Raw genomic sequence first — 12,610 nt, 5'->3', positions numbered from 1 at the left:
GAACCCCCTTTTTTTAAATTTGGCCATGCCAGCTCTTAGTTGCACCCAGGTCCCATAAATTGAGAGCAAGAACCACCACTGAACCACCAGGGAAGGCCCTAGAACTCACTTTAAACCAAATTTAAGCAGCTCCCCAAGCCTCTTTGAGTTTCCACTCTCTCATCTGTAGAATGAAGTTGATAAGTCTCTCTCTACATTACAGAGTTTGTTAGGCTGTATGAGAATTAGGAGTGTCACCTGATGCTGGGAAAGACTGAGGGCAGGAGGAGAAGGGGTGACAGAGGACGAGATGGTTGGATCTCACTGACTCAGTGGACATGAGTTTGAGCAAACTCTGGGAGATAGTGAAAGACAGGGAAGCCTGGTGTGCAGCAGTCCATGGGGTCACAAAGAGTCAGACACGACTGAGCGACTGAACAGCAACAAAAAAGGTTAAGTTTCAGATGGCCTTGATTAGCCAGGAGACTGTGAAGATGCCTCAGGGGACTGACATTACTTTAGCTATACATATGTGACTCTACTACCTATAACTGTTATTTAATACCTAAGGTCCTAAGAGAGTCAACAGTCTTTCCAAAGGGTATTGCTTAAAGCCAGGAAGGAAAATGTCCCCTTAAAAAAGAGAAGGGGACAACAAAGGATGAGATGGTTGGATGGTTTCACCAACTCGACGGCCATGAATTTGACCAAGCTCTGAGAGTTGGTGATGGACAGGGAAGCCTGGCATGCTGCAGTCCATGGGGTCGCAAAGAGTCGGACATGACTGAGCAACTGAACTGAACTGAAAAAAGGAGAAGGGGAAAAAAGAGAGAGAGAGAGAGATTGAAAAGTAAACAAAAAAAAACAATAATCCATTGCACAGAAAGTTCTCCAACACTTCTGAGCTGTATTCTCCAGCAAGGTAGCCCTGACCCACATGCAGTTATGGGGCACTTGAAATGTGGCAAGTCTGAATTAAGATGTGCTTAAATGTAAACTATACACTGAATTTCTGAAGATTTAGTATAAAAAAATAAATTCAAAGTATCTCAATAATTGTTCATATCTATTGCCTCTTGGGTCTGGCAATCCAATGGTTAAGATTCTGCACTTCCAATGCAGGGGGTGAGGGTTTGATCCCTGGTAGGGCAAACTACGGAGAAGGCAATGGCACCCCACTCCAGTACTCTTGCCTGGAGAATCCCATGGGCGGAGGAGCCTGGTAGGTTGCAGTCCATGGGGTCTCTAGGAGTCAAACACGACTAAGTGACTTCCCTTTCACTATTCACGCTCATGCATTGGAGAAGGAAATGGCAACCCACTCCAGTGTTCTTGCCTGGAGAATCCCAGGGATGGGGGAGCCTCGTGGGCTGCTGTCTATGGGGTCGCACAGAGTCGGACACGACTGAGGCGACTTAGCACCAGCAGCAGCAGCAGCACGGGAAACTACAGAGAAGGCAATGGCAAGCCACTCCAGTACTCTTGCCAGGAAAATCCCATGGATGGAGGAGACTGGTAGGCTGCAGTCCATGGGGTCGCTAAGAGTTGGACATGACTGAGCGACTTCACTTTCACTTTTCACTTTCATGCACTGGAGAAGGAAATGGCAACCCACTCCAGTGTTCTTGTCTGGAGAATTCCAGGGATGGGGGAGCCTGGTGGGCTGCCGTCTCTGGGGTTGCACAGAGTTGGACACGACTAAAGCGACTTAGCAGTAGCAGCAGCAGCAGGGGAAACTAAGATCCCACATGCCCTGTGACACGGCCAAAAAAAAACAGTATTGCCTCTTAAAATGATACTACTGTAGATATTAATTTCACCTGTTGGTTTATGCCTTTTTAATATGGCTACTAGAAAGTTTAGAGTGCCATGCGCAGCTGGGGCTTCCCTGGTGGTTCAGTGGTAAAGAATCCGCCTGCAATGCAAGAATCGCAGGAAACGAAGGTTTGATCCCTGGGCCAGGAAGATCCCCTGGAGGAGGGCACGGCAACCCACTCCAGTATTCACACCTGGAGAATCCCATGGACAGAGCAGCCTGGTGGGCTACAGTACATGGGGTCGTGAAGAGTCAGATACAACTGAAGCGACTTAGCACACACGCACTGTTGACAGCATCTTCTCTTGGGTGGCACTGCCCCAGCAGGGCACCCAGAGCTGGATCTGCAGACCCCTTCCTGACACACACTGGTTACAGCACTATGTGGTGCTATCTTTGAGAGATGCTCACTTTTTTTGTTGCATCTGCATCGAGCCATGGTGTTAAATGAACTGCTCTTTGCTCTCTTACATGCAGCTCACCACAGAATCATTCTTTACCACCTGAGCCACCAAGGAAGCCCAGGGAAGAATGTACTCGTTCTTTCCTTTAAAAAGAAAAACAAATTTATTCTTTATTTATTTGGCTGCACCAAGTCTTAGTCGTGGCACGTGGGATCTTCGAGCTTCGTTTCAGCATGCAGGATCCTTCGTTGCAGCATACGAACTCTCAGTTGTAGCATGTGGGATCTAGTTCCCTGACCAGGGATCGAACCCACGCCCCCTGCATTGGGAGGTCAGAGTCTTAGCCGCCGGACCACCAGGGAAGTCCCAATGTACTCATTCTTTCACTCAATATTTCCTGACTGCTGCCATGGTCTATACATTTCTGTCCGCCCTAAAATTCACATGCTGAAAACCTAATGCCCAAAGTGGTAATATCAGGAGGCACGGCCATCAGGAGGCAGTTAGGGCGTGAGGGCAGAGCTCTCATGAATAGGATGAGTGCCCTTGAAAAAGAGGCCCCAGAGAGGTCCCTCAGCCTTTCTACCCTGTGGAGACACAAGGAGAAGTCAAACATCTGTCCTTTATAATCCACCCAGTCAGTGGGGTTTTGTTGCAGCAGCTCAGACAAGGTAAGCCACTACTATCACCAGAACTGGCTTGCTCCTGATGAGCCAGTGCACCAACATGTAATAACCGAGCTATGCACATGCAGAGTACCACGGGACATGCCCCCTTCCTCTGACCAAAAGGAGATGGATCTTGGTTTTGCACAGGAGGTAACATATAAACTGGACTTTTACCTTAAGACAAATCCAAGCTGAAGAGAGGTGAGTGTCATCCAAACACAGGTGATAGCACGGGCCCCAAGAGGGGATGAGCTCACCCAGGCTGGTGTGCACGGTAGGAAGAGAAGGTACTGCCACTCATGTCCCACACAAAGCCCACAGCTGCACTGAAGGCCCTTTCAAAATAATTACCTCTTGACCTAATTAGCTAAAACCAAGCACATGTAGGTGGGATACACCGATGAGATGAAGAGTACAGTCTCTGGTGTCAGATCTGAGCAGGAATCCTGTTCCAACTTTTCAGCTCTGTGACCTCAGGCAAGCTCCTCAGCCTCCCAAAGCCTCAGTTTCCTCATCTGTACAATGGGATTGGTAAATGCCCACCTCACCAGGCTGTGGTAAAGAGTCAATGTGATTATCTAAGTACAGCAGCTGGCATGCTGTCTGATACATAGTATCACTAACTGATCATCTCATTACTGCTATTTTCAGTAAAGTACCAGAAAAACAGGGAATCTAAGCAAGGATTTCCTAGCTACTGATGTTCTGGGCTGGAGTAGTCTTCATTGTAGGAGGCTGTCCCGTGTATTGTAGGATGTTTACCAGCATCCCTGACCTCTGTTCATTAGAGGCCAGTAGGACGCACCTGCCCAGCTGAGCCAACCAAACTGTCTCTAGACATTGACATAGGTCCCCTGCCATGTGCAAGAGAAGGGAGCAAAACTGTCACCCGTTGAGAACCCCAGCTCTAAATCAATTAGATGAGGCAGAAAGTTCATCCAGAGGATCATATGCTTTTTCAACTTGGACACTGACCCTCACCCCATATAAGGAACAAGCTTGCCCCAACCTTGCAAGGGGACTTGTTTGTTGCTGGTTTCCACCTGCTGCAACAGTGTCACCCATAAAGCCCCGCCTGAAAAAAAAGAACTCTGAGCACTGACAGACTTTTCCATCCTCTCTTAAGTATCAAGCCCAGCAGGGACTGTCTGAAGGGCCAGAGGTGGAGAAGAGCATCAGACAGGTCCTTGGTCTCAGGCCGAAGAACCCTGTGTGTGTGTGCATGCATCGACTCTTTGCAACCCCATGGACTATACCCTGACAGGCTCCTCTGGTCCATGGCATTTTCCAGGCAAGAATACTGGAGCAGGTTGCCACTTCCTTCTCTAGGGGATCTTCCTGACCCAGGGATCAAACCCAAGTCTCCTACACTGGCAGGTGCATTCTTTACCACTGAGCCCCTAGGAATCCTAAAGAACCCAGGGCCTCGCCCAACTCAGAATCACAGTCTTTCGACTGCATCTCAGTACCTGCTCTGGTGACGGTGGGCAGAAGTGGACCTCTGCCCCTGCTCTGAGTGCCAGCCTGCAAGGAGGCTCCGTCCCTGCAGACAAGAGTTGGGAGGACTGGCCCCTGTGCGAGAAGAACCCAGAAAGTCCTCATGTGCACACTTCGGGCTCGAATGGGGAGACCAAGGATAATCAGTTCTGTCCCGTGTAATGCTCCCTGACATTCCACAACGTCTCCTCTTCCAAAATGACTTCCATCCTCCTCAGCGTTCAGCTGCAGAAACGGCACTGACGGGTGGCCTGTGCTGTATTTTTCAAGTGCCACTTTTTTAAAGTTTGTGGGAACCTGAGAGGTAACTGTGTGCATAATGGGGTGGGGGAGAGCTATGGTCTCTGCATTTGGTGTAAAACCACAAAGCTGATTTTTTACCAGATAAACTCAGCTTTTGCAAAACACTCCAAGCTCCACGGAGGCAGTGCTAAGAGTTGGCCTTGGCAGGGGAGGTGTGACAGCACAGCAGATGGAGGGTCAGACATCTAGAAAGATGGTGTCACTGGGGCCGAAAAGCAAGACCCTTTTGGCAAACCTTACAGGGTAGGTCACACCTACGAAACAGATAAAACATTTGCTCAAGATTCCAGCAGGATGCATTACAAGAGCACTGTCATTAACATGAAGAATAAAAGCTTAGAACGAGGAACCACAGTGTACCTATTTTTTAAATATATGTATACTGTTTTTGCACCCATCTTCAATGTATTTTCACATCTCTTTTCTCATTTAATCTTCCCCACTACCAAGGAAAAGAAGTAATACTACTACCTTCCCTTGGCAAATGAGGAGACCAAATCTCTGAGCTGGTGACTTGTAATCAATCAATTATTAAGCCCCTACAAAGTGCCGGGCACTTTCCCAAGTCATTGAGTGTGGCCAGGTACTATACCAGACACCACTGAAGCGTGGAGAGTCTTAAGGGATTTCTCCAAAAGAAGAGTCGGTGGCCCATGGCTAGGATGACGATCTGATGGGAGGAAAGATCCCACCCTGTGCGGGATGTCTAGTATCCTTGGCTCTGCCCGATAAACTGATGTCCTCAATCTTTGGGACAAACAAGCACATCATGACACATTTCCAAATGTGGAGGCCAGGGAGAGCCCCCAAACTGAAAGCCCCAACTAGACATTTAGAGAAAGAGTCAGACAGCCATGGTTTAATTCTAGATTCATCAGTTCTTGTGCGACCTCAGACAAGTCACATTCTCTATGCCCTAGTCTCCTGTGTACTGTTGTGTTAAGTCACTTCAGTCGTGCCTGACTCTCTGCAAGCCTATGGACTGTATCCAGCCAGGTTCTTCTAACTATGAGATTCTCCAGGCAAGAATACTGGACTGGACTGCCATGCGCTCCTCCCCTCCAGGGGATCTTCCCGACCCAGGGATCAAACCCACATCTCTTGTGTCTCCCGCATTGGCAGGCAGGTTCTTTACTACTAACACCACCTGGCAAGTCCACCCTAGTCTCCTACCCTCCTTGTAAAATGGTGATTACAAGAGATGAACCCTGTAAGATCCCTATAAGGAATATGTAATACATATTAAACACCTGACCTATGTCAGCCTCCAGGAAATAATACCCAATAAATAGCTGTATGCACAAATGTGCATTTGTCAATGCACCCCCTTGAACCCTCACCTCCTTTGATCCTAAAGCCCTCTTCTCAGGGAACCTTTCCTGATCACTCTATTTAGAAGTGATCGCTCACTGCTTCCATTTCACATCTTCCTTCCTGGCTTTATTTTTTTCTCTCTGCAGCACTTGTCACCATCCAACAGACTCAATGGTTCAAACATGCATTTGTTTATATTATGTCTCCCCGTCTCAAGTCTTGTCCACTTGGGTCCCTGCTGTATCTCTAGCACCCAGCACAGAGTCTAACTCTCAACAGCATTCAACCAAACCATTCTGAGTGATGTCAAATGGACACAGTAGACAGTCAGAGGCTGAAAGCTGATCCTGGGCTGCAAATTCTGTGCTTTTTTTTCGTCATAGTGAATGACCATGAACAACGGCCCTGAAGGTAAGATATGTCAACCGTTAAGAAATGTAAAGTTACAACACTACCTTAGAGGAGCCTTTGTGTTCTCCCTCTTCTGGGATTCTTTGAAATGAGCAGTTTCTACCAGAAACCCAACTACCAGCCTGTTGAACTGGTGTTGCCTTTGTGGGTCTTTTTCACAAGGCCTTTAAGATAACCACTTAAGCTGAAGATTGATATGGATTTCAACATTTACATTGCTGGGCTTGAAACTCGCTCAGTCATGTCCAGCTCTTTGCAACCTCATGGACTATAGCCCGCCAGGCTCCCCTGTCCATAGAATTCTCAGTGGGTTGCCATTTCCTCCTCCAGGGAATCTTCCCGACTCAGGGATTGAACCTGGGTCTCCTGCACTGCAGGTGGGTTCTTTACCGTCTGAGCCAACAGGAAAGCCCTCTTTATTTCTATCCATACCTATCTGAGTGAGACTTGAACTCCAGTGATACTGGAAATATCAGTCCTAGCCACACCACATGTCTAATGCCAAACTCTGACTCACCACTGTCAGAACTATCTTTAGAACTAAGCAGCACTAACTGTATGTACGTGCTTAGTCACTCAGTTATGTTTGACTCTTTGGGACCCCATGGACTGTAGTCAGCCAGGCTCCTCTGTTCATGGGATTCTCCAGGCAAGGATACCAAAGCAGGTTGTCATTTCCTACTCCAGGGGATCTTCCCGACCCAAGAATCAAACCCATGTCTCCTGCATCTCCTGCATTGGCAGGTAGATTCTTTACCACTGAGCCACCTGGGTGGCAAACTATACTTTTACCCAAACTTGACTGTGGTGGGTCTGACAATCACCAACTACATTCAAGAACAGTCTCCACCCTGGGTTCCAAAGTCTAGCCAACACACTCCAACTATCACAAAGGGGCCTGGAAAGGAAACATCAGGGCTTCCATTTTCATTGAATTTAGAAAAAGAAATTTAATGTTAAAAACATGAATTAATGTAAAATACGAATTGGAACAAACACCCTCATCTAACCCGTTGTACCAAGTTACATGCATTTACGAAATTCAGGCATCCTGAGGAGGGAGACAGAGAGGGACCAAGGAAATCAGTCAACCCACTGCTCTAAGATCACCATTTACAACTGAATCCCAAGTAGATTTACAGATTACATCATCTACTTTTACCTAAACTAGTCCTCACAAAGTGGAATAGAGGCTTAAAGAGATTCCAGTCAAGAAGCTTGGAGGGAATGCCCAGGTGATCCAATGAATAGGTCTCAGCCCTTCCACTGCCGAAGCCTTGGTTGGGCTTCCCTGGTGGTTCAGTCAGTGAAGGAATCTGTCTGCAATGTGGGAGACCTGGGTTCCATCCCTGGACTGGGAAGATCCCCTGGAGGAGGGCATGGCAACCCACTCCAGTATTCTTGCCTGGAGAATCCCCATGGACAGAGGAGTCTGGCAGACTACAGTCCATAGGGTCGCAAAGAGTCGGACAGGACTGAGCGACTAAGCACACACACACAGAGGAACTAAGACCCCGCAAGCTGCAAAAATTAAAAATAAAAAAACTGCAGCTTGTAGACAATACTCATAATGCATGCACATATTATGCGCACAAAAAAATGCACAGAAGAAAATTCCTCACTCTCCCTGAGTCTTGTATGCCATGTGCTGCATGCTAAGTTGCTTCAGTCATGTCCAACTCTTTGTGACCCTGTGGACTACAACCCTTCAGGCTCCTCTGTCCATGAGATCCTCTAGGCAGGAGGACTGGAGTGGGGTGGCATGCCCTCCTCCAGGGGATCTTCCTGACCCAGGGATCGAACCTGTGTCTCTTACGTCTCCTGCATTAGCAAGTGGGAACCTGGGCGTCACTGGCGCCCCTGGGAAATGCCACATTACAAGGTAAAAAGGGTAAGAGAATGGGAGCTGACTGGGAGTTCGCTAACAGAATTTCCCAGATGGTAATGAACATGTGGGTTTGCAATAACTATTGTTAGAAACAGAAACATCCTTATCCTACATATTCAGATAATGGGAATAATATGAATACACTTACTATAAGCAAAATAGATGGGAGATGGCTGCTCACATATGTTTTACCAATAGGGAGTGGTGAGCACTCTGGATGTCTGCTCATTACCCATTCTACTCCCTTCTAGAAAGCCTTTCTATATAGTAAGGGCTGTTGATTTAAAAGCTATGTTTCCCAGCCGTCCTGGTTCTGAAGCTAAGGTTCTGAATGTGAGTTTGGCTCCCCTAGACAGAAGCACTGACTTCAGATTTAGAAAGAGGCCATAGGTGAGAGGCCACCTCCCCGTCTTCCGGGTTTTCTTTAGCCTCCCGATGATGTGAGAATGATGGGGGGTTTTGGCAACACTCTCTGGGACCACTCTCTGGCTTGCTGGGTGTTGAGAGGTGGCTATAGGAGCAACCCAATTCTGGGACCAGGATTTCTGATCCCAGGGTCCCAATGCCATTAGTTTGTTCTTGGATTTGGTAGTTCCAAGGATAGTCTCAGGTAGCAGCACACTGAGTGGGTCAGTTCTTTTGAGCAGCCAGGCCTGTATATGTTTGCTTCTATGTTGCTACATATGCTACTACTATTACCTGAGGCTAATTCCTGGAGGCCCAGCTGAGAGCCCTATGCTTCTATGTGTGTGCATGCTCAGACACGACTGAGCAAGCCCATGGACTGTAGCCCACCAGGCTCCTCTGTCTATGGGATTTTTCAGTCAAGACTACTGGAGTGGGTTGCCATTTCCTCCTCCAGGGGATCTTCCCAACCCAGGGATCGAACCTGCATGTCCTGCATATCCTGCCTTGGCAGGTGGATTCTTGACCACCAGCATTCCCAGCTTTTTTAAGGACCAGATTCCCTCCATTAAATACCTTTCTGCTTAAATACCTAGACCCCTTCCCAGTTCACACCCTGAAGCCTGGCTGAGTCCTAGCAAGCCAGAAGCAAAGAAGTCTGAGAAACAAAGCAGACCATACCAGAAGCTCTTCCCTCTGGGCTTATGCATCTTGGTGAGATGGGCACAGGGGCGGAAGAGGCGTCTTTGCCAGTCACTTATTTACTCTTTAAATGTTTCCTAAGTACCTCTGGGCCAAGCTTAGAGGCTATAAAGAGGAACTTGGCAGAGGTTCCTTAAAAGAGGAACATGTACCCAATACAAGTAAACAAACAACTACCATGCATTTCTGAAGAAGATTCTTGAGAGTCCCCTGGACAGCAAGGAAGTCAAACTAGTCAATCCTAAAGGAAATCAACCCTGAATATTCACTGGAAGGACTGATGTTGAAGCTAAAGCTCCAATACTTTGGCCACCTGATGCAAAGAGCCAACTCGTTGAAGAAGACCCTGATACTGGGAAAGATTGAGGGCAGGAGGAGAAGGGGATGACAGAGGATAAGATGGTTGGATGGCATCACAGACTCAATGGACATGAGTGTGAGTATACTTCAGGAGTTGGTGATGGACAGGGAAGCCTGGTGTGCTGCAGTCCATGGGGTCAGAAAGAGTCAGACATGACTTAGTGACTAAACAGCAACAGAAAAGGGAAATGACCGAGGCCATGGGAGTCCATCAGCCTGGAAAGAAAGCAAAATCCACACTGGTGACCTTTTCCCCAAACAACGTCACGAAGTCTATTTCTCTGTGATCTTCCAGGGTTGAAAGTGAAAGTGAAGTCGCTCAGTCATGTCTGACTCTTTACGACCCCATGAACTGCAGCCTATCAGGCTCCTCCGTCCATGGGATTTTCCAGGCAAGAGTGCTGGAGTGGATTGCCATTTCCTTCTCCAGGGGACCATCTTGACCCAGGAATCAAACCCAGGTCTCCTGCGTTGCAGGCAGACGCTTTACATGGGAGCCATCAGGGAGTTGAGCCCCATATTAAATAACTAACTTCCCCACATTCCTATTCTGACTCTTACCAACCTCGTCAGTTAAATCAGAAAGAGATACAAGCCCTGTGGCTCTGAAAGTAGGTGCAAATTTCCCAGGTACAGCAGAAAAGACTGAAAGGCCTGCCGACCAGCAAATCCTTTAGGAAGCATGTGATCGGGATTAATCAGGTACCCCCTCCCCCAGGCCCTCAGCTGGAGCCTGAATGCCATTTTTATCACCTTACTGAGATTCTGAGGTACGCCACGGTGTACAGAATGTACTTTCACAATTTACAGAGGTGGGTCCAAGGGCATCAACTATAAGAATCACTGTTACTTTATGTTCCACTAAGAAAATAAAGGCTATGCATTAAAGGTCAGCACAGCACTAAGATACCATCTGTTACAAGTCAAATGTCAGAGAGGTGAAAAGAATGAGTATTTTACAATTGATTAAATATAGTAATTCACAGGAGCAGGCAGAGGGGGTATGTCCAACTAGGACCTGGGTCTTTCACTCCCAAATCATTGATCCATTCCTTCTCTATTTTTCTGGAGTGCCTCCAGAAGTCAGGGGCTGTTGGTTTCCATCTATGAATGCTGTGGATCACGCCTTAGCCATTTCAAGAATTTCCCAACACAAACTCAGTTAAAATTCCTGTCAAATTGGTTTTGTTTTATTTTGTTCTGAGTTATACATTACTGCTTTAAAAAACTGGAAAAAGGGGGTGGTCTAGTTTGGAGGTGAGGGAGAGGCAGAGGTTGATGGAGGAGAAGTGGGATTTATACAGTAAACACCTCACCCAACTGCACTGTGGTGCTGCTTGAAGATAACACAGAAGTGCAAGTGAGAGGCTTTGGGCTTGTCCACCCATTCCACAACCCCTCCCCCAAGAGTCCTCAGGCCAAACTCTGCCAGAGCTTCCCATCCTGTCGCCAGTCAAGGCCAAGATCCACACAATCTCTCTGCACCTTCTGGTCTTAGCTGCTTCCTCCCTCTGCTCCAGACACTCAGAGCTGCCTGCCATGCGAGGTCCTGCCTCAGGGAACAGACCTGGAATATCCTATCTGGGACTGGGTTGACATGTGGCCAGCTCCTTCACTTCTTCCCATCTCTGCTCTCCAATGTCAACTTGTCAGCGACATCCTGTGATGACCTCTGTATTAAACTGCAACCCTGGCCTCTCACATCCCTCATTCATATCTCTTGCTTTGTTCTTCTCTCTTCACACCATCTGACACATCGCCTATGTATGTGACTTCTGCACTTCCTTAAAGTCTGCCTATACCTCACTAGAAGGTAAGCTCCGTGAGGGCAGAAATAATGTTTTATGGTATCCCCAGTGCCCAGAACAATACCCAGCATAGAGTAGAGGAGAGAAAGAGACAGAGAAAGAAAGAGCAACTCTGATCTCAAATTGTGATGAATCACATCTGATGTAAGATGCATCAAATTACAAGTTCTAGGAATTTTTAATGGACAGATCAGACTATTCAATGACCTCAGGGGAGGGACTGCCTCACTCTTCATTTGTGATAAAGATGGGGGTCTCAAGATTCAAGAAAAAAAAAAAAGAGAGAGAAAATGAATACGTAAAACTACTTCTGGTTTTTTTTCAGAATCTGCCCTTACCAGTGGCTGTGACTTTCATGAAAGTCTTTCCATTCACTGTCCCCAGATTAAGAAGAGCTTTGTCCTCTTGGTAGATTTAAGAAGGGAAAGGGTGGTGCCCACTTGTAAGCCTTTGATTTCCTGTTTTTAAATGGCTGTGGCAGATACAGTTCATAAGCAAAATGGCTTTTCATCCAGATAAATATAAACAGCAGCCCCTTCTGCTGGCGGGTTGATTCTCCCACCCCTCGTCCATCAGAAACCCCCCAACCACTCTTCCTCTGGTGCCCGATCACCACTTTTATTTCAGAGGCAACAAAATGAGGACTCCTGGACAGCAGATCTAACTGTTGAAGTAAATTGCCTAAGTGTATCTGTCTCATCTTTGAGCAGCTATGAAACTCCCAACGGAGGTGCAAACATTTAAACCGCCAAGGGGAGACCAGATGCTGGAAACATCTTATCTTTCAGCTATTTGATGCAGTTTCCAGGATTTATAACAGTGTCATATTTGAGAACTTCCTGACTTCTTTTCAAAAGAAGTTTCAGATATATAAGAGAACAACCCCTACAACCTGGTCTAACTTCAAATTCATTTCATGTATCAGCACAAAGATTCTTTACAATTAAATACGTGCAGAAAGAAAAAAAAAAAACACGATACCAGACTGGCACTCTGCAAAGTAGTAGGGATGGGTGGTTAGAGGTATAGGCAACCCTATAAATTTAAAAGTTTGT

At 47.0% G+C, this 12,610-nt stretch overlaps 1 protein-coding gene across 6 annotated transcripts in view; it reads right to left on the bottom strand.

Moving 5' to 3' along the window:
* The window catches only part of CHST11 (carbohydrate sulfotransferase 11), a 266,248-nt gene that overhangs the window by 248,528 nt on the left and 5,110 nt on the right, over nucleotides 1-12,610 (bottom strand). Inside the window, exon 1 of one of the 6 annotated variants that reach the window (XM_069585230.1) lies at nucleotides 9,367-9,466. The exons of 4 other annotated variants lie outside the window; for them this stretch is intronic. The gene's annotated coding sequence lies outside the window, so the exon portion shown is untranslated. Of the gene's footprint in view, nucleotides 1-9,366; nucleotides 9,467-12,610 lie in introns of those variants that run through there. One more of the 6 variants, XM_069585228.1, reaches the window with a different exon arrangement.

This window comes from Ovis canadensis, chromosome 3 (genome assembly GCF_042477335.2).
Source record: "Ovis canadensis isolate MfBH-ARS-UI-01 breed Bighorn chromosome 3, ARS-UI_OviCan_v2, whole genome shotgun sequence".
NCBI lineage: Eukaryota > Metazoa > Chordata > Mammalia > Artiodactyla > Bovidae > Ovis > Ovis canadensis.
This window is presented reverse-complemented; position numbering and strand designations above follow the sequence as displayed.